General features: G+C 42.5%; 1 protein-coding gene across 5 annotated transcripts in view; it reads right to left on the bottom strand.

Moving 5' to 3' along the window:
• The window catches only part of LOC135224874 (MICAL-like protein 1), a 226,454-nt gene that overhangs the window by 191,092 nt on the left and 14,580 nt on the right, over positions 1–20,782 (bottom strand). Inside the window, exon 1 of one of the 5 annotated variants that reach the window (XM_064264239.1) lies at positions 1,913–2,068. The exons of 2 other annotated variants lie outside the window; for them this stretch is intronic. The gene's annotated coding sequence lies outside the window, so the exon portion shown is untranslated. Of the gene's footprint in view, positions 1–1,912; positions 2,069–20,782 lie in introns of those variants that run through there. 2 more of the 5 variants (XM_064264215.1, XM_064264246.1) reach the window with 2 other exon arrangements.

Below are 20,782 nucleotides of genomic sequence, written 5' to 3' on the forward strand. Positions count from 1 at the left end.
CTCTCCCCAATCATGAGAACCGAAAGATACGACAATTTGCATTAAAGCGTTTTTCACAAATCGCTTCGACCTTCAATGAAGAGGAAGAAAAAAGAGCGAGACTTCCACTATGGAAACAACAAGTTCCCTCTAAACCGAAACCGTGTTCATATTGTGTCATTTTTAGGGGTTATTACGAGGGACATTTAAACACACGGTGTGGAAACTTCATCCTGCACTGCGTCACGGCCTACAACAGGTCAGCACCATTATACTAGTTGGAAATTATTTGAACATAGAATTTTGGCCAAAGGCCCAGCACTGGGATCTATGAGGTCATTGCAGTCACACTGAATCAACTGTTAGATGAGGCTGAAAAGTAAGACGGAAGAAAGAAAATATGAAAGGAAGTACAATAAAAGCAACGGAAAGGGTTGCAGCTGAGTTCCCCCCTACAAGTAATATAACTTCCCTTATAATCCGCCTTCATGTCAAATACCTAAGTATAGTTCTTGATATGAGAGTATCAGTCATAAATATCTTTATCGCTGCCATAAAAAATATACAAGTACATAGGGTAAGCCAACGATTGCACTCAGCTTGTTTAACAAATTTCCATAAAAACGACTTCCCTTAGGTAAAAATTTAAAAATGTATGACAGAGAAATACAGATTAAAATTGTATAAAGTATAACAGAAAAACACAGTATAAAATTTAAAAGTATGACAGAGAAATATATTACATTAATAGCAGTTGTGCAATAGCACTAGTAACTAATTTTCAACAGTCAGCACCTCGAATTCAATATGTAAAACGTTAGCGTATTGAGGTTTAAACTGATGTAGCGCTAACTGATCAAAACTCATGGAGAGAACATTAAAATGCTGAAAACAGGAATAAAGACATTCCCCAACAGTCTGGGCATCACTATAGTTACCATAATGTGTACTAAACCATTCCAATAAACCTCAATTCTCCGTTCGCTAAAACCACAGAAAAACTAAGATTTTATTGCAATTATGCAAATCTAGCATGAACCCACAAGCAAGGGAAGTGTGCGTCCCTTCGACACACAGCACTGCCAGTTCTTCTGCAAGAAACTATTATAGTAGGACGATATTACACAGTAACTCGTTTTCCAAAATGTCCCACATTTAAACTGACTTCCTGTGCTACCGAGTTCTTCCTTCTAACGTAATGTTTGACCAAACGTTGTCTACATAATTCTACAAAGTAGAAGCTTAAAATAACTAATAAAGAGCTATATAACTAGGCATCTTGATCGCTAATAAAGTAATAACTAACGTAACGAAGCATAATCTTGGCGTCCAAGCAGCAAATTAACTTCATGTTCTCATCCAGCGACTGGATGAGAACATGAAAAGTAAACCCAAAACACTACTAGGATTCAAATGATTAAAAAAAAGAATTAGGGGTGTGTGTTTGAGAGAGAGAGAGAGAGAGAGAGAGAGAGAGAGAGAGAGAGAGAGAGAGAGAGAGAGAGAGAGAGAGAGAGAGTGAGTCCAACGGAAAAATCAAACTACAAAGGACATGCGAGAGACATCCGGTTAGACGAAAGAAAACAGAAATTAACTTTAACACAGAACAATAATTTTCAAACAGTATACCGCACCTCAATCATGTGTGTTATATACTCAAATAATAGAAGAATAAAAACAAGGGTCCTAAAGTGAACATCAAATTTTATATGTTCATGTCTGAACTTGAGGTAATCACGAACTGACCAACATTGGGCGGCAAAGAGCACTACAGCTGAAGTCCATAAACTTTCATTTGGAATTCAAAATTTCCGATGAAGGGAATAAAATTATAATCTAACGACAAAAAAACATCTATCAGTAAAAAGCAAACAAGAAAACCATACATCTCTGTACAACATCACTGTACAAAAATACTACAAACGCCACCGACCTGCTGAAGTTTGAACAGAGGTTAAGTCAGATAAGATGTCGGGGAGGCCTCACGTAGCTGTACCTTTACTGCTGGGCGTACAACAACGTACTGAAGTGTAAACAGCACACGGGCGAGAGCTGGACCTGGCAGAGAGTTCCTTCGTAGTTCTGACTCCCACCCGAGAGACCGCCTACCACAACGAACGAGCACCCCCTCCCAACCGCTGCAGAACAACCCAGACGTATATGTATATTCAAACGCTTAGTCCTTAAGCTCAAAATCTGGAAGATTCTACAAGGAACGCCCTTGTTCATCGACCACTGCAAGAATCAATTAAATAATAAATGTTGATGAAAGTGCTTGCGTGAACTTTTGAAGCTACAAAAGCAGGACTTTTTGTGTTGTCCAGGACTTTCCTCATTCTGTTAACCTGAGGACATTTCCATTTATTCTAGAAAATAATTTTGCTAGAGCTCTCTCTCTCTCTCTCTCTCTCTCTCTCTCTCTCTCTCTCTCTCTAAATTACCGGTAAAAGTTAGTTCTTTCAATAAATTATTTCTCAAATCATTTATTGAAATGAAGTTTATTATCAATGCTACACATTATATATATATATATATATATATATATATATATATATATATATATACACATATATATATATATATATATATATATATATATATATATATATATATATATATATATATATATATATATATATATATATATATATATGTGTGTGATGTGTATGTGTATATATATGTATATGTATATGTATGTGTATGTGTATGTGTATGTATAGTATGTATATATATATATATATAATATATATATATATATATATATATATATATAAGTGTGTGTGTGCGCGCTTCAGTGGCGCCCAAAGAATGGCAAAACAATGATATTTTACACCATTCCACAAATGAGCAGGTCTTTTGAGCACAGTCAGAACCTCTCCCAAATAGAGGTGGTAGATACACCAGCTTGCCCAGGATTATAGACAAATAATTGGATTTTGTGGTACTTATCGCCACACAATGAACATAGGCTGAGTTGTGAATGGAACAAGAGCATTCTGATCCACGGTCAACCTTCCTCTATGATCAGCCAAAGCCAAACTAAACAAGGCAAGATCCGACCTCCAGCTTACTTGAGGAGCATGCTAAAATCTATGGTTAAATAAAGTGTTGTTTCACCAACAAAAATTAAAATAAGTATGCAATTTTTATCAGAAATAAGTTTTCTGTACACTGTTTAACATACACATTATTCATGTTTTACATGTTCATTCTAATACATAAATCATAAATATCCTATCCTAAAATTCCAGTGCTATATTTCATTCAACATGAAACAGCCTTTTCAGACCTTTTTAGGGTTCCCTACCCCCCAACAACTCCCCGAGTAAGTGCAAAAGCCACACAAGTGAACAAGAGCTATTGGGAGCTCTGACTGGACCAAAACATCATGAGTGTTGGTATGACCATAAATCTCACCATGACATCCAGCATCATAGTACAGGAGCTACCTATCACGTCATCCCTCGGTACACATTAGATCTGGGGATCATGCACACTGAACAAGAAAGCTGCACCAACTCCTCTGCATACCTTAGCTGAAGTACAAAATAGTGAGGAGTCCAAGAGTGTCCTTGAGTCATTCAGTCTGATAATGGAGGATGAGCTCAATGATAAATGATAAGGAGGATGAGGAAGAACACACATCCGCACTTCTTTACCTTACTCCTATCATTAGTCTTATTCTCTCCAATAATGACAGAAAACATGGTCAATGCAGGTAGCAGTGTCAATGATACCACCTGCACTTGATATTGTAGGTGTACCTCCCACAAGTAATTGACTGCCACAGGAGGCTCAATGATGTTATGCTCTTTGGTGGGAGCAGCACAGCAACAGTAAAAACAGATGACCCCTTAAATGAGGCTATGTGGTCCAGAAACACAAAATAAAGGGACATGTCACAAGGGATACCAAGAGACGGCCACATCATCTTCCCTCCAAAGAATCACTCAGGAGCAGCCATCAACATATGGGTGGGAAACCATAAGACATGAACACTCAGCAGGTCTCACCTGTGCACAGAGGAAAGAACCAAATTGGCTTTTGGTCTTCCTCACTTTTTGCCAAGCCTCTTCAAATGCAAAGGAGGTAAGTCAGCACACCCACTCATTCTTCACACCTGCGTTGCTCATTTTTACTATTGACATCCACGATAAAAAAAAACATGCGCTATGCATACGGAGAAAAAATCTTTAAACTTCGAAGTCTGGCAGAATGCAGCACACAAGTCCACACCTATCAAGAACCAAAGAAAAATCACTGGCTTACAGCAGGTAAGTGATGGCCTTCACAACTCACCCACCAACAACTAATTAAATTACATTGTTTGTATTCCCACAGGACTGAAATGTCTTACATACTGTGGTATGATGTTTTAATTCTTAGACTATACTGAATTTAATACATATCAGAAATCAGAGCATTGTCAGACCTGCGTTGATGTACAGTTGTGAAACATGGCCCTTGAAGAAAGCACAGGAGAGAAGGATGGAAGTGGCAGAAATGAGAATGTTACGTTGGATGTGCGGAGTGACAAAGAGAGACAGGATAAGGAATGAATGACTCATAAGTGGGACGGTGAAAGTTACAGACGTATCCAAGAAGCTACAACAGAGACGACTGCAATGGTTTGTGCATGTAATGAGAGGAGAGGAGGATTCTGTATGTAAAGAACCATGAACATGGAAGTGCCTGGAACGAGGAGATGTTGACCAAAAATGAGATGGAGAGACGCAATTAACAGAGAAATGCGGAAGAGGAACTTGAGTGAGGTAATGGTGCATGATTACAGAAGATGGAGAAGACTAATAAACAGCGACCCCATATAGGGATGGGAAAAGCTGAAGATAAAGAAGATGAAATGGTCACATGGTGGTTATTTTGGTGGTTTTACTACAAGGAGTAGAAGGGCCATGTGAATATTAAGACATGTACTTACCATTAAAAGTGTCAAAGCTTGTATCCTTTTCTATGTCCTTTGTTACTGTTTTGATGGTGCTCAGTTCCAAGTCCTTGGATGCTGAGAGCTGATAGGTACTTTTTCCATACCAATTACCAGCATCTGTCAACGAATTGAAATTTCATAAATTCTTCCACTAAAGTACCTGGATGTTTGTGCCTTTGGCCATTTTTAAAAAGGACAGTCTTCAGTATGAGACCTTGGCCTGAGACCTTATCCCAAAAAGCTCAAGAAGCACCTGAGTTAGGCTGCAGAAGACAACAGTACTTCCCAAGCTTGAGGCTAAAGCTCCCAAGAAGGGCATGACTGCTTGAAGCTCCTTGCAAGCACAGACATCACCAACACAGAGGCATCTATGACCTTCAGTCTCTAAATCTGGCTTAAGGCTGAGCTATACACCATGAAGGATGAGCACAGTTTGTCTCGATAAAGGTACACAAAGGAGTCTGCAATCCACTAAATAGAAGAGAGGGACCCCTTCTATGACATCAATCACAAAGGTGGCCCACTTTCCAAGGTCCGTGTTAGATGATGATCTTCAAAGGTACTGTATCAAAATATCGCCTACTCCATCCTGCAAGAAAAGCCTCTCTCATAAGAGATGCTGGATAATCTCTATGTGTATAGCAGGAGCCAATAATTCCACAGAACATGTGGCTAATGAAGAAGAATGGGCCATAAGGGAATCTCTCTGGGTGCCTTGACCAAGAAAGCCAGCAGGTCAAAAAACCATTTGGCTTACTATGGCCAACAAGGAACTGTCAGGATCACTAAGAGCCCCTTGGTCATCAACACTGTTGATCAGACTGAATGGGGAAAAGGGGTAAAAAATGTAGATTATCCTATGGATGATGGAAGGTGTATTCAAGGGAAACCTGGGGATCTGGCATAGTAGCACCAAATACTGGGAATTTCCTGTTTAGCCACATGGCAAATACTATGTCAATCACCAGTGCTCCCCAAAGCTTGAACAACCTTTTGGTCATGCAAAGGTGTAAGGACCCCTACAGAAGGAAAAATATTGGTGGGGATCCACTGATATATGAACCAATCACCAACTCAAGTCACATCCTTCATACTTGTCATTGTTCACCTTTTTGGGTGCATCAGCGTTTCAAATAAGGAAAATCCCCACAGAGAGAACAAAGAAAAAAGTTTCACCTTGGTAGTCAGCAGGAACATCCCCACCCAACAGTGCTAGGTGATGGCAGGTACAGGGAGGGAAAACCCTCAATCACCCACCTACCATCCATTACCAAGTTTCAAAAATTGTCTTAAGTTCACATTCAAGAATTCCAGTATAAAAAGTGATGATTGTATTCCTGTATGAACAAACCAAAACATTACAGTGAACTGTAGTTTTCTCAAGTATAAAACACAGCCTTTTATGTAAAAGTATCCCTCATCCCTAGTTGGAACAGTTATTCAAACTTGCAAATGGGATAGTCATATGGAAGTAGGTAGGTGAGTACCCTATTCACCTACTATAAGATAGAACTTTTTCCTTCAGCATCAGGGACTATGCTGGGTGACTGAGGTGGGGTTACAATAAAATTGGCTTCTGTACTGATAAAAATGTTATTGTTAGTATACAATAAGGTTTTGTACATACTTCCCTGGCAAATATATACTTAGCTTACGTCTCTGACGTCACGACAGAATTCAAAACTCGCGGCACACGCGACAGGTAGGTCAGGTGATCTACCTTACCCGCCGCTGGGTGGCGGATGTATGAACCAATCTCCCTTTCCAGCCAGATTTTCTCTTCCACCTGTCTCCTGAGGGGAGGCTGGGGGGGCCATCAATCGTATATATCTGCCAGGTAAGTATGTACAAAACCTTATTGTATACTAACAATAACATTTTTGTACATGAACTTTCCTGTCAGATATATACTTAGCTGATTGACACCCTTGGTGGAGGGAAAGAGACAGCAATATTAACATGGAAAAAGGGGGAAACAACACCTGTTGTAGGGTGTAAAATACAACCTTGGTTCTTACCTGTTTAGGCAGAAGACTTCATAGTTACTGTCTATTAGTCTGCGTTGCCTGAAGAGCTTCAGCGAGGGCGTGACCTACAGCTGATAGACTCTTTGGGTCTATCAAAGGGATTTGGTATCCGCTTACTTGATAGAATCCAAGCAGGATCTTGTCAAAGGGGATTCGCCCGCTTATATGACAGAACCTAACCACTATCATTGCAAGGAGCTCAAACATAAACTGATCACCTAACCAATCTAATCATTGTTAGACATACGACATGAAAGAGATGCCTACCCGCATGCTCTTTAAAACAACCAAAAAACTTACAAAACTAAACAAGGGGGAAAAAATACACTACAAAGGATATGTCTCAGCTCCCTGCCCCAGCACCGAATCCGCCGATACGTATGGGCCTAACGCAAAGCACTTTTCATACGTGATTTTGACGTCTCTCAGATAGTGGTTCGCGAAGACTGAGTTGCAACGCCAGAATGTTGCTTTCATAATATTACTCAGGGACATGTTTTTATTGAAAGTTAATGAAGTGGCAATAGCTCTTACCTCATGAGCTTTGACCTTCAGAAGCTTGAATTGACTTTCATCACATGTCACATGTGCTTCTTTCACCAGGCTTCTGATGAAGAAAGAAAGCGCATTCTTAGATAAAGCCCTCCTTGGATCTCTTACAGAGCACCAAAGGTTGACATCATTGCCCTTAAGTTTCTTCTTCCTCTGAAGATAAAAACTTTAGACTTTGTTACTGGCAAAGTGACCTCTCTGCTTCCTCCCCTTACTAGGCAGATAAACCTTGGATTTCAAAACTCCTAGGCCAAGGATTTGAGGGGTTCTCGTTCTTGGCCAAGAACGAAGGCAGGAAGGCACAGATTGCTGCGTCTCCTTTGAACCCCACTCTCCCTTCTATTGCATGGAGCTCACTAATCCTTTTGGCGGAAGCCAATGCCATGAGAAAAAGTGTCTTTCTCGTGAGGTCTCTAAAAGAGGCAGACTGAGGCGGTTCGAACTTAGGGGACCTAAGGAAACGCAGCACTACATCCAGATTCCAACTCGGAATCTCTGACGAAACCTTCTTGGATGTTTCAAAAGATCTTATTAGATCATGAAGGTCTTTGTTTTCTGAAATATTTAGGTCTCTGTGCCTAAACACTGCAGCCAGCATGCTACGATATCCTTTAATGGTTGATACCGCCAGTCCACTTTTTTCCCTAAGGAAAAGTAAGAAGTCTGCTATTTGGGTCACAGAGGTACTGGAAGAGGAAAGGTGGTGGTTCCTACACCACCGCCGAAAGACGTCCCACTTTGATTGGTAGACTCTAAGGGTAGAGGGCCTTCTTGCTGCTGCGATAGCCGTTGCAGCTCTCGCATGAAAACCCTTCTCGCTCTGACCAAACTTTTGACAGTCTGAAGCCAGTCAGACCGAGAGCGGGGAGGTTCTGTGATACCTGTCGAAGTGGGGTTGTCTGAGCAGATCGATCCTCTGTGGCAGGGATCTCGGAATGTCTACTAACCATTCCAGTACCTCTGTGAACCAGACTTGTGCGGGCCAGAAAGGGGCTATCAACGTCATCCTTGCTGCCTCCGATTCTGCAAACTTCTTGAGAGTTTCTCCCAGTATCTTGAAGGGAGGAAAAGCATATGTGTCTAGGCCCTTCCAATCTAGGAGAAAGGCATCTATTGACACTGCCCTCGGGTCTGATATAGGAGAGCAGTAGTTGTCTATCCTCGCATTCTTGGCTGTGGCGAAGAGGTCTATGTGAGGCCTGCCCCATAGTCTCCACAGGTCCTGGCAAACATCCTCGTGAAGAGTCCACTCCGCCGGCAGGACTTGATCTTTCCTGCTCAGGAGGTCTCCTCTGACGTTCTTTTCTCCCTGTACGAATCTGGTAAGGAGACATATCTTCCTTTCCTCTGCCCACAGCAGAAGGTCTTTTGCTGTCTCGTACAGGGAGAACGAGTGAGTTCCCCCCTGCTTCCTGATGTATGCCAGGGCCGTGGTGTTGTCCAAGTTTATCTGAACTGTCGAAGCTAGGACGTAGGGCTTGAATGCTTTCAAAGCTAGCCAAACAGCCATCAGCTCTTTCTTGTTGATGTGCTAGGTCACCTGTTCCTCCTTCTAGGTGCCTGACACTTCTCTTGAGCCGAGCGTCGCTCCTCAACCTGTTTCCGACGCGTCGGAAAACAACACTTGGTTGGGGTTCGGTATGTGAAGGGACAACCCTTCTGCAAACCTGAGAGGGTTCGCCCACCAAGAGAGGTCCTTCTAGATTTCTCTTGAAATCTTGAAGGAGAACTCTAGGTTTTGAGAAAGACAACGCCAGTTCCGATGTAGAAAGAACTGGAGAGGTCTGACATGCAACCTTCCTAGAGAAAGGAATTGCTCCAACGAGGAGAGTGTCCCCAGCAAACTCATCCACTCCCTCGCTGTGCATACATCTTTCTCTAGAAAGGCTGTGACTTTCTCTGAACATCGGGCTATCCTTTCTGGAGATGGAAAAGCCCGAAAATCCAGAGAAACCATCCGAATCCCCAGATAGATACGATCTTGACTGGGGATTAACTGAGACTTTGGAAGGTTCACCAAAAGTCCCAGAGAACTCGCCATGAAAAGGGTCTTTTGTAGGTCCTCCAAACATCTTTTCTGTGACTTGGCTCTGATAAGCCAGTCGTCCAAGTAAAGGGACACCCTCACTCCCTCCAAATGTAGCCAACTTGCTACATTTTTCATTAGTCCTGTGAAAACCTGAGGGGCTGTTGAAAGGCCGAAGCACAAGGCCCTGAATTGGAATATCCTTCCTCCCATCATGAACCTGAGGTATTTCCTTGAAGAAGGATGGATCGGCACATGGAAGTAAGCGTCCTGAAGATCTAGGGACACCATCCAATCCCCTGGACGAAGAGCTGCCAACACTGAGGATGTTGTTTCCATGGCGAACCTCCTCTTTTCTACAAAGAAATTCAGGGCGCTTACATCCAGAACCGGTCTCCATCCTCCTGAGGCTTTTGGAACTAGGAAAATGCGGTTGTAAAAGCCCGCTGAGCATGGGTCGCTCACTAGCTCTATCGCCTCTTTCTCTAGCATTTGTTCTACTGTCAGAGTGAGAGCTTGGCTCATGATGGGATCCCTGTACTTGGCCACCAACTCCCTCGGAGTTGTCGTCAAGGTGGTCCTTGCTGAGAAGGGAATCAGATATCCTTTTCGGATAATCGAGAGGGACCAGTTGTCCGCTCCTCTCTGTGCCCAGACTTCTGTGAATCTTAGTAGCCTGGCACCTACTGATGTCTGGAGGACTTCTTTCCTACTTTTTCGCTCTGGTAGAGCGAGAGAAGGATCTTCCTCTCTTGAAGGATCTATTACCTCTTGAGGTAGAGGCTCTAGAAGGAGGGCCCGTCGAAAGGGCTCCTGTCTAGCTGGAGTCTCCTTCCTAGTCTTAGTCTGGAAGGTCGTTCTAGGTTTCCGGGCAGACTGAGCGAGCATATCTTGTGTGGTCTTCGCGGAGATAGCTCCAGAGATGTCCTGGATTATCTTCTTAGGAAAGAGAAGAGGCAAAAGCTGCGAATAAAGTAGAGGCGCTCTCTGAGCATGAGAGACTGACTTGGTCAAAAAAGAGCAGAAGACCGATCTTTTCTTAATAACCCCTGCCCCAAACAGGGAGGCTACTTTGCTAGATCCATCTCTCACTGCCTTGTCCATGCAAGTAAGTACACTGTTGAGATCCTCGGGCGAAAGGGAATCCGGGTTCTGAGTCCTTCTAGCTAAAACCCCTAAAGACCAGTCAAGGAAGTTGAAGACTTCCAAGACTCTGAACATTCCCTTCAACAGGTGGTCGAGTTCGTTCATCGCCCAGGTAGTCTTAGCAGACAAGAGGGCCGAGCGTCAGGAGGAATCCACCAGTGAAGAGAAGTCCGCGTCTGCAGATGAGGGAAGACCCAGGCCTAGGGGTTCTCCAGACTCGTACCAGAAACCAAGTTTCCCCGTAAGCTTGGAAGGAGGGAAAGAAAAAACAGTCTTCCCTTTCTCCTCCTTAGAAAGAAGCCAATCACCAAAACCTCTCAAAGCCTTTTTCATTGAGATGGTTGGTTTCATTCTCACACAGGAGGAAACCTTCGTCTTCTTAGATGTCGAGAATAAGGAGAGAGAAGGAGGGGCGACCGGAGTAAGCGCGTCTCCAAACTCCTGAAGAAGGAGGTCTGTCAGGATCTTGTAAGACGAGACCGAAGAATCCTTTACAAAGTCCTCTTCTGAAGGTTCTATTTCATCTACCGAAGAACCTTCGGCTTCTTTACGAGAGCAGGCGGACTTCTCTAAAGAAGTGCGCCTATCCTGTGAGGAGTGTCTGGCAGCCGTCTGGCACCTATTAGGAGAAGCCAAAGCTTCGGGAGAGCTCTTATCGAAGGCGTCCTTCCTACTCCGATGAGGGAGTCCTCTGTGTTCTAGTAGTCTGTCCCGAGAAACACGGGAGTCCAAAGGGGAGTGCCTGCTAGGAAAGGAGAGTCTACTACGTTCAAGGCGCCTACCAGACTCCATGCGCCTGTCAAGAGGGGAGCGGCTGCCTGGCGAACTGCGCCTAAAATGAGAGGAGCGCCTGCTAGGCTCTTGGCGCCTACCAACAGGAGAGCGAATCCCTGGAGAAGAGCGCCTACTAGGTGACAGGCGTCTACCAGGATCCAAATACCTAGATCGAGAAGCGTGGGTCTCTGTAAAAGCTTGTCTACCAGCAGAGAAGCTTCTTTCAGGCTCTTTACGCCTGACATGAACAGAGCGGCTAACAGGCGAATAGCGCCTATCAGGAGAGTAGCGCCTATCTTCAACACAGCGCTTGACAGCAGGAGAGCGGCTACTTGGGGAGTAGCGCCTACCAGGCTCTAGGCGTCTGACAAAAGGAGAGATCCTGTCTCTAGAAGTGTCCATGCAGGGGGAGGCTCTCTTATCCGGAGATTGGAGGTCTTTCGGAAAGGAGTGAGAAGTAGAAGCCGTGCGCCTATCCTTAGACGAGCGCCTACTAGGAGCTTGATCCCGTTCCACGGAAGAAATGATGTCGCCAGGAGATACCTTCCTGGGCGATTGACGCCTGGAAGACGACTGGCGTCTGCCAAGGGAAGAGCGCCTCATTCTATCCGCTGGTACAGGAGAGAGAGCAGACTTCGACTGAGAAGGCAACCCAGGAGAAGGTAGCCTAGACTTCTTGATGGGAAGAGAGACGTCCTTCTTACGACGAGCGCCTCCCGCCAAGGAGCCCGCAAGAGCCGAAATCTGAGCTTGCAGCCCCGCAAGAATCCGAGCCGGAGATCTTGCAAACTCCTCCACAGGGGACAAGGTTCGAAGCCTACTCCGAGGCGAGTACTCCTGATCCCTCCTGGGTTTCTTGATGTCCACTTCAGGCTCCTCTGGAAAACACTCCGGGCTGGAAGGAAGGGCGCAAGGAGTCTTCCAGGCTCTCTTCAACGGTCGAGAGGAATCCGAGGCGCTCCATCCTCTTCTAGGAGAAGGCGAAGAAGAAGAAGAGAAGCACTGTCGCAAAACCTCCTTCTTGGCGCGAATTAAGGCAGCCTGGGAACGAGCATCAGGATCTACCGAGGGGACGCCTGACCGGTAGGGGTTCTCCCTAACCTTCCTGCGGCTGTTGACTTTCCTCCTCCACTGGGACTGGGAGTCTGGAAGAGGTCTAGGCCTGGAAGCATTAAGGAGCCGATCAGACGCACCCTCCACTGCACTGGGGGCACTGCACAAATCACTTGCACTATCACTTATCTTACCTTGCAACGAACGAATTTTCTTCTCCATGCTAAGGATCGTGGCTCTCATGGTTGCCACTTCCGAAGGCGTATCTTTGGGTTCGATGCAGGGAGCAGGAGCTGAAACGGGAGAAGGATCTAGTGCTACGACAGGATTATCTACTTCTCGCTAATACGAGACTTACTAGAACTTCCAGACGAAGCTTTTCTCACCCTGTCTTTCTCCAACTTCCTTAAGTAGGAAGAAAGAGACTTCCATTCACCCTCATCCAACTTCTCACATTCATTACAAGGGTTAATAAAGGAACATTCATTACCCCTACACTTCAAGCATACTGTGTGAGGATCTACCGTTGCTTTCGGTAGCCTCACCTTGCATTCATCCATAGAACACACCCTAAACATAGCAGATTCTTAACCTCTACATCAGACATCTTGAAATCAAAGAAAAATCCAAACCAATATCCAAAAACAATCCACAAGTGCGTATGCCAAGCCAACAAGATCAGGTACTTCACCGAAAGTCAGTCCAAAGATATCCAAGGCAACGAGAAACGAATTAAACTATCAGGAGGTAAACAACCACAGGTGTAGTCGAAACCGGCGACAGAGAAAATCTGGCTGGAAAGGGAGATTGGTTCATACATCCGCCACCCAGCGGCGGGTAAGGTAGATCACCTAACCTACCTGTCGCGATTCCGCGAGTTTTGAATTCTGTCGTGACGTCAGAGACATAAGCTAAGTATATATCTGACAGGAAAGTTCATGTACAAAAATACAAATTACTAAAAATTTGGCTTTGTGCCTACGGAAATACAAAGCATTAACTATTATCCACAAGACTCACTCCTTCAGTGAGAATGTAGTCTTTCTGCTGACTGGCAAGTTAGATCTCCACCAGAAAATGCCATACTATTCCATGTCATGATCATGAATATGGAACCAATAATACCTGATACTCCCTACACAATGTCACTGAGATGGAAGACTGGTAGGACCCTGAGCCTGAGTGAAATGTGTCTGAACTCTCATTCTAGCAGAAGGTCACACCTTATGAGGTGAGGCTCCAAGACAGGATGTCCTCTTACAAAATTTATCTACATTCTGACCTGTCCAGCAAATCTTCAGACTGACTGCTGCCTTGTAGAGAGAGAGAGAGAGGATCTTGGAAATGACAAATGACACAACTTGTTGAACAGCCACCTCAGGCCATAAGGAAGTGTTCAAGGATTTGTGGCTGATGTTCCTGAGGTAAAATGCAATATAGGTAGTCTGGCACTGCCTGAAACTTTCCCTCATTAACTCTGAAACTGAAGTTTTGCTGCGCAGCTAGAGACACTCCAACACAAGTAAGCTCTCCCCAAGACTGGACAGCTATCTTCCTCGCAGGAAGAATTGTATGTCAGCTTGATGACTTCATGGAGCCATAAAGAAAGGGTGTTTTTGGACACCACCTTGTACCTGTTGATACTACAAAAAGACCACAGCACTCTGGCTTAAGAGGTTGCATTCTCATTCAATAGTGCTACAGGGCTCGTGCTGGCTACAAAAGCATCTCATCTGGGCCCACATACAAATTCTCCAAGGAAGGGAATAAAAAAATTCGTAAATCTCTCATAAAAAACAGTTGAGTCATGATTTTCATCACAATCTCGAGACCAACGAGAACAAGAGGACTCCCCAATCCTCTTTGTGTCAGACAAGATACAATAGGCCATGCAACATCTCGTCAACATTATATGATTAGGCTTTGGAAGAAGTCTTAACAGTGAGATCTTCCAAGGACTCTACAGTGGTTGAGTTAGGCTGGGGTTTGGGGGAGGACGAGAAGTCATATACTGCTCCACAGTCCCAAACCAACACGGTGGGACAAACTGTTCAAAGTTTCAATGAACATGGACAACTCTGCCGAGGGAGATAGGTCCTTGTCCTTCAGTAGGACGACCAGGCTCAAGGCAGAGCATTAGGCTTAACCACAGGAACTGAAGAGAGCAAGTTTTGGCATGGCTCAGATGGCTTACTTCCTGTCATCCATCAATTGAGGCTACCTAGAGCAGAGAGAATCAAAGGGGAATCTCTGTGAGTTGTTACCAAAAGAGGTAGCAGACCAGGATACATGTAGACACGGGGCCAATGAGGAACTACCAGGATGACTAAGATCCAATGAACCAGTTGGTCAGCATGCAAATATAGGGCAAAATGACAAACACCGCAACAGCAAAGTTTTATAGTAAGAATGTTATTTTAGCAAGTTCAGGGAGATGACTGCAGTTCTTGATATGACAAATAATAAGACTGACTATGGTAAATAGTTCTCAGTTACCTGTTGTCCTTAAAGAAGCTCATGCCTCTCAGACACTTCTACTAATGCTCACTACAGTTGCAAATGAAGCAGCATTACAATGGTTGGCCTTAAGCCATCCTTCCCTTCACACTGCTCCGAGCTGCCTCAAGCAACCCCTCCCTTGAGCCTCATAAAGCCACCCTTCCCTTCACATGTGCTCTTGAGCCATGAGTGGGGGAACACCTTGGAAAACTCTTTATTAACTGGAATTTCTACTTTGAACTCTACATCTCCAGAGATGTTCTACTCTCACACACATCATGAAAGGGTGGGGTGCACACCAATGAGACCTCTCTGTTTCAGGTGTGAACAAAGTGTGACTTATCTGCACATCAGCATTTTAAGGGTGCATGCATTGTGGATAGTGGCAACAACAAAGACTGTTTGAGTCATTTCATAATGCCAATGAGTTACAGCATTTAGCAATGCAGATGCTCAAGTGGGTTCCTCACATGTTGGGCTGCCAGCCAGGGATATTCCACCTACAAGAAATGTTTTGGCTGACTAGCTTTCTTGCACTGGGAAAGGCTTTTCAAGCTTTATGAAGTCCAGTGACCAATCTTTTTGCTTCAGAGTCAAGGTTATACAAGAAGCTCAGTCTTTTCAATGGGAGAACAGAACCTATGTTCAACAAAAGGTTGCACCACAGTGTTAGCTGGGGGGAGGCCAAGGTAACTTTCTCCATGGCAAATGACCCAGGGGAGGGTGTTTGCCAGTCCACAGACAAATGAAACAACTTGAAGATGGCAGTCTATGCAACCTTAGGCATATAGACTTCCTCTAAGGTGCCAACTGCAGGGAAAGCAGCTTGTCTGATCTACTGGATACCAGGGAACCTTCTAATTCACAGATCAGAGTTTTAACCTGATCCAAGATACCACAAGCAAGCAGCAACTACAGCAGTTGAAACACCAGAAGCAGTGGTTGTTGTTCCAAGATAGTCATGCTCACAAATGATTATCTCTTGAAAAAACCATTCCAACTCTGCCTGAAAGGATTCTAAAGAAAAAGAACCTTCAAGTCTCAACAGATTCCCTAAAATATGAGTTGGTTCCTCTCCTGAAAGAGGCTTACACACTGGCCTGCCCTGGAGAGTACATTAGGGACCATGAACACAAATGATAAAATCTGGTAGCACCAAATGCAAATTACAAGCTGAGATTGATGCCGGACCACTCAAAACAGTGGTCCATATACCAGTAGGCTTTCCTGTGAACAGCCAATTTCAAACTAGTAAAGGCAAGGAAAATATGTTCATGTGCACACACAAATCAGCTCTTGGATGAACCAGGAACATCCTCATTGTCTACACAATCATGGAAATGGTTTACTTCAGTGTCAAATACCCAGCAGCATCATACAGCCCTGGCCTTTAATGTACCTTTGTCTGCATGCACACAATTGAGGGATTGTGCAAGTGTACAATCCACAATCACATGATAAAGAACATCATGAAACCCATCAGTATTGTACAACACAGACCTTTTGCAAATGAACCTTTGGTCTACAAGTGCACAAGAGCATGCGCCTAGCAGATGATAACACAAAGACTTTCCTTTTTCTACCTATGCAAAAGTACAAATAAGGGAAAACCCAAGACAGCCCTCATTTCTCTAAAGAAAATAAGGAGACACTGATACGCAAGTTCACTCAGAGAATCCATGTCAGCCCTACCTACAGCAGATGCCAATCTCATGAGTAAACAAATGCCACCACCGACCCCAAAAACAGGAAGCTGCTCACTGAAAGGCTGATGGGACTCTTTACAAGAGCACTTCCAAAACAACTTTCTTCCTCCTCCTATGGAAGGAAGAAAGGGGAGAACAAGACAAAGAGGAAGAGCTTAATGTGGAAGATGAAGTTTATGTAATAAAATTTCTTTGCCTTGGCTACGGTAGAAGACATATCAGCATAGGTAGGAGAGTAACAAGAGCATGGGCAGTGCTCAATGCCTTCACAAAGAAAATGAGGCTACAGCAGGCTCAACAGCATTCATTTCTTCAGCATGAAAAGAAGCATGTACAGTAAGTTCCAAAACTGAAGCGACAAATTTCAGAGAATTTCGTTCGAAATTCACTAACTGGCAACTACAACTAGTAGCTGAAAAATATATATTTTTTCTACAGTGAAAGCTCTATCAAGCAAAATAAAGCTAACATATGATGCACAAATATCAAATCTATGATATCTATAACAATCAAAAGAAAAAATTACGGTAATAGTAATTCTTTTAAAGTATAGCAATTACTTCAAACTATAGAAACGAAACAATTTGAAATTTTCGTTCAACACAGGATTACCAATATTACCAATGTATATTTCGAGCAATACGGAAACAAATATTTAATATTATAGTGTATTATCAATTATTTTAGCGAAGATACATAAAACCATGCAAGTATCAATAGAATGTGAAGGGAAAATCTCCGCGACTTTAAACATAATCAACCATGAATGCACCTAGATTCAATGGAGAAGTTGGGGGTGGTTGGTAGTTCTGACTCTAGCTTCTAGGACCGAGCATAAAACACCATCTTCGAGAAAGGCTCTAACCTCTGTTGCTACCTTCAGGTGACTAGGCCTAGTTCCGGGCATTGCAAGGCTTACAATGCAGGGCCACTGTCTGTTATTTAGGCAAAGATAGAACCTTCAGGACCGACACCAGGACCTATCCTTGCACCTGGGAAAACAGACAGACCGCTATATAAAAAATAAGAAAGTCGGTCGCAAACAACCAGAACACCCGTAAAATCATCACTCTTGGTTAAGTAGGGAGAGACAGACCCCAACCACCCCTTACCCCCTCTACCTTTACCTCTACCCACAATACTAACTCCACCTTTTTCACCTTCAACCTATTACTTCAAATCTCGAATCATATCCCAACCGTGAAATTTAAGACTGAATTTGCGTAAGTGGGCGTATCATAAGGGAGTGATATCACCCAAATTCATATCACCACTGACAACCAGCAATCAGTTCGATCCAGTCAAGTATTATTGCATAACAGAAATTTATGAGTTTTTTGGGGATATATATATATATATATATATATATATATATATATATATATATATATATATATATATATATATATTATATATATATATATATATATATATATATATATATATATATATATATATATATATATATATATATATATATATATATATATATATATATATATATATATAATATATATATATATATATATATATATATATATATATATATATATATATATATATATAGATATATATAAAGAAGCACCCGAGCATGACCAATAGGCCTAGTGCTCGATTCTTAAAACAGACCTCTGGTTATTCCTGATAGATAAAGACGTCCTGAAGAGAGAGAGAGAGAGAGAGAGAGAGAGCATAACAGGGGATACTTGACTCGAATTAAAATAATACTCGCCAAGCATAATCACACTCCGGGATTCGTATGGACAAGAATAGTCTCACTTATGCATTGAAAGAAAGAAAGAAAAAAAAGGTGGAAACCTACAAAATACTTGTCTGATGCGACCCTGAACGCAATTCCACATGCAAAAATTTGCACAATCGAGTAATTCCATGAAATTATTAACTAACAAGCTGGAAAATATATTTCCTTGATTCTTGAAATAGGCCTAACCATGTAACCAACGCTAAACGCGCACATAACTTGGATTTTGTTTTTTTGTTTTTTCTTTTCTAACACCAACTTGTCTTATTTATATTTCATTTAATCAGATGCTAAACTTCTCTGTGCTTTATCAAAAGAAATCATAATAACTTTTGATATAACGCTATAAAAGTAGAAAGTTAATTTACAAACATTTGGCCAATGCTTATGCACACGGTTCCTGCTGCCACTCTATGGTGAACACTTCATATCACACTTTGGAAGCCGCAGATGTTTCTTTGAGGAAATTCTTTTTTTTTTTTTTTATAATAAACAATTACTGAAACTAACATTGATCATTCACTGGGGAAAATACTTTGTGCGCTTATCAGTCAATCACTGATACGTATTATCAGATAAATAGGATGACAATAATTGGAATAAAATATACTAACTGGCAACCCCATGAGTTTCTATAGAAGTACGATCAATTCTGAGATTTGTCGCTTCACTTCTGGAACTTACTGTACAGCAGTAAGAGATAGGTTTCTCAGCACACTAAGGAATGGAAAAGCCTACTAGTAGTGTACTCTTTCTAAGCTGCCTACAAAGGTGGTGCAAACCATGAACATCCATTGCTGTCTCACCTGGGGGACACAAACAGGCACACATGAGTCTGAACTGCCAAGAGAGTATGATCTAGTACCCTAACACCACTTCCATACATCTTTGGCAAGCCAGAGAAAACTTGCAGAAGGCTGAGAGAGAGGGCGTTCTGGGAGGAAGGAGCCAAAAAATGATATGCCAGAATCAAAGGAAGGTTACTTAACTGTAAAGGAACGTCTGAACATCATTTGACCTTCCTCCTGTACTACCAACTTCTCAATGAAGTACATGAAGTAGCCTACAACTGTTTACATACTTTACGTTTTGTTGGTCACTTTCTCGTTCAATTCCATGACCAAAGTACAGAAATATCATTCATGCAATAAAAAAAGATGAACATAGTTTCCACCTGACAGTCAGTAACAGAACAGCAAGATGTCTTAACTTGACCGAAGCTAAAGAAATAGTGGCAGCTTATAGTAAATGAGTTGGGCCCCAACTCAACTCTCTTACTCCTAACCATCTTTTTACCAAGTTTAAATGACTGTTCCGGTTCATGCTGAGGGAGATTCCTCTATAAAGGGCAAAGGTTTGTATCTCCACGGAAAAATGTCATTTTTGTGATAAAACAAAATTTTATACATACTTACCTAGTAATTACCTAACTAAGGGTTTCTACTTGATGGCACCTTAAATTTTGAAATTAGCGGTAGCGATTCTTTTGTTTTTAGGTAGGCGACATGGCCCCGCCCACGTAGTAGTGAGAGGTACGACTCAGCCAACAGCTCAATTTTTTTATGCTAAAAGTCCATATGCAGGGAGGAGGGCAGGCTCCATCCATGATAACGGGTAAGTATATATAGAATTTTATGTTATCATAAAAATGTCATTTTTATATATGTAACTTACCCAGTAATTACTTAGCTGAGATTCCATATTGAATGTGGTGGAGAATCATGGACAACATAAAGACTTACTACAAATATACTAAGGAATAAAACAAAAATTATTGCTAGCATTGAGCCAATGCTTGTTGTTTCCTCAACTGTTGAGAGAGCTGTTGCAGGGAGATAGTACTGCCTCTGGTCAACACTCATCTGAACATACAGCAGCACGACAGTAAGGCAGTGGGGCACCTCTGTTGTAGTGGGACTCTGCAGCAAAGAGTACGACTCCAACAAAGGCTGACAAAAAAAAAAAAAAAAAAAAAAAAAAAAGCGTTGTGGCAAAGGTCGATACCAAAGGCCAACAAAGTATAGAGAATGCTCCTGCCCAGGGCTTAGTAACACAAAATTTAAGACCAGAGCAATGCCATCACCTACACCAAAATATTAAAAAATATGACCACTATCCAACATTAAAAACTTGTGGGTACTCCAGGCTGACATATCCTCCTCAGTTATCTGGGAGTGAGCCTCTAAAATAAGGTACTTTATAAAGAAGGGTCTTGATGGATTTTTCACTGAATGCCACAATTATTAAATTCCCCTCTAATCATTTCCATCCTTTGCAAATAATATCTAAGGCCCTTCACTGGGAACAAGGTCC

Source organism: Macrobrachium nipponense, chromosome 20 (assembly GCF_015104395.2).
Source record: "Macrobrachium nipponense isolate FS-2020 chromosome 20, ASM1510439v2, whole genome shotgun sequence".
Taxonomy (NCBI): Eukaryota; Metazoa; Arthropoda; class Malacostraca; order Decapoda; family Palaemonidae; genus Macrobrachium; species Macrobrachium nipponense.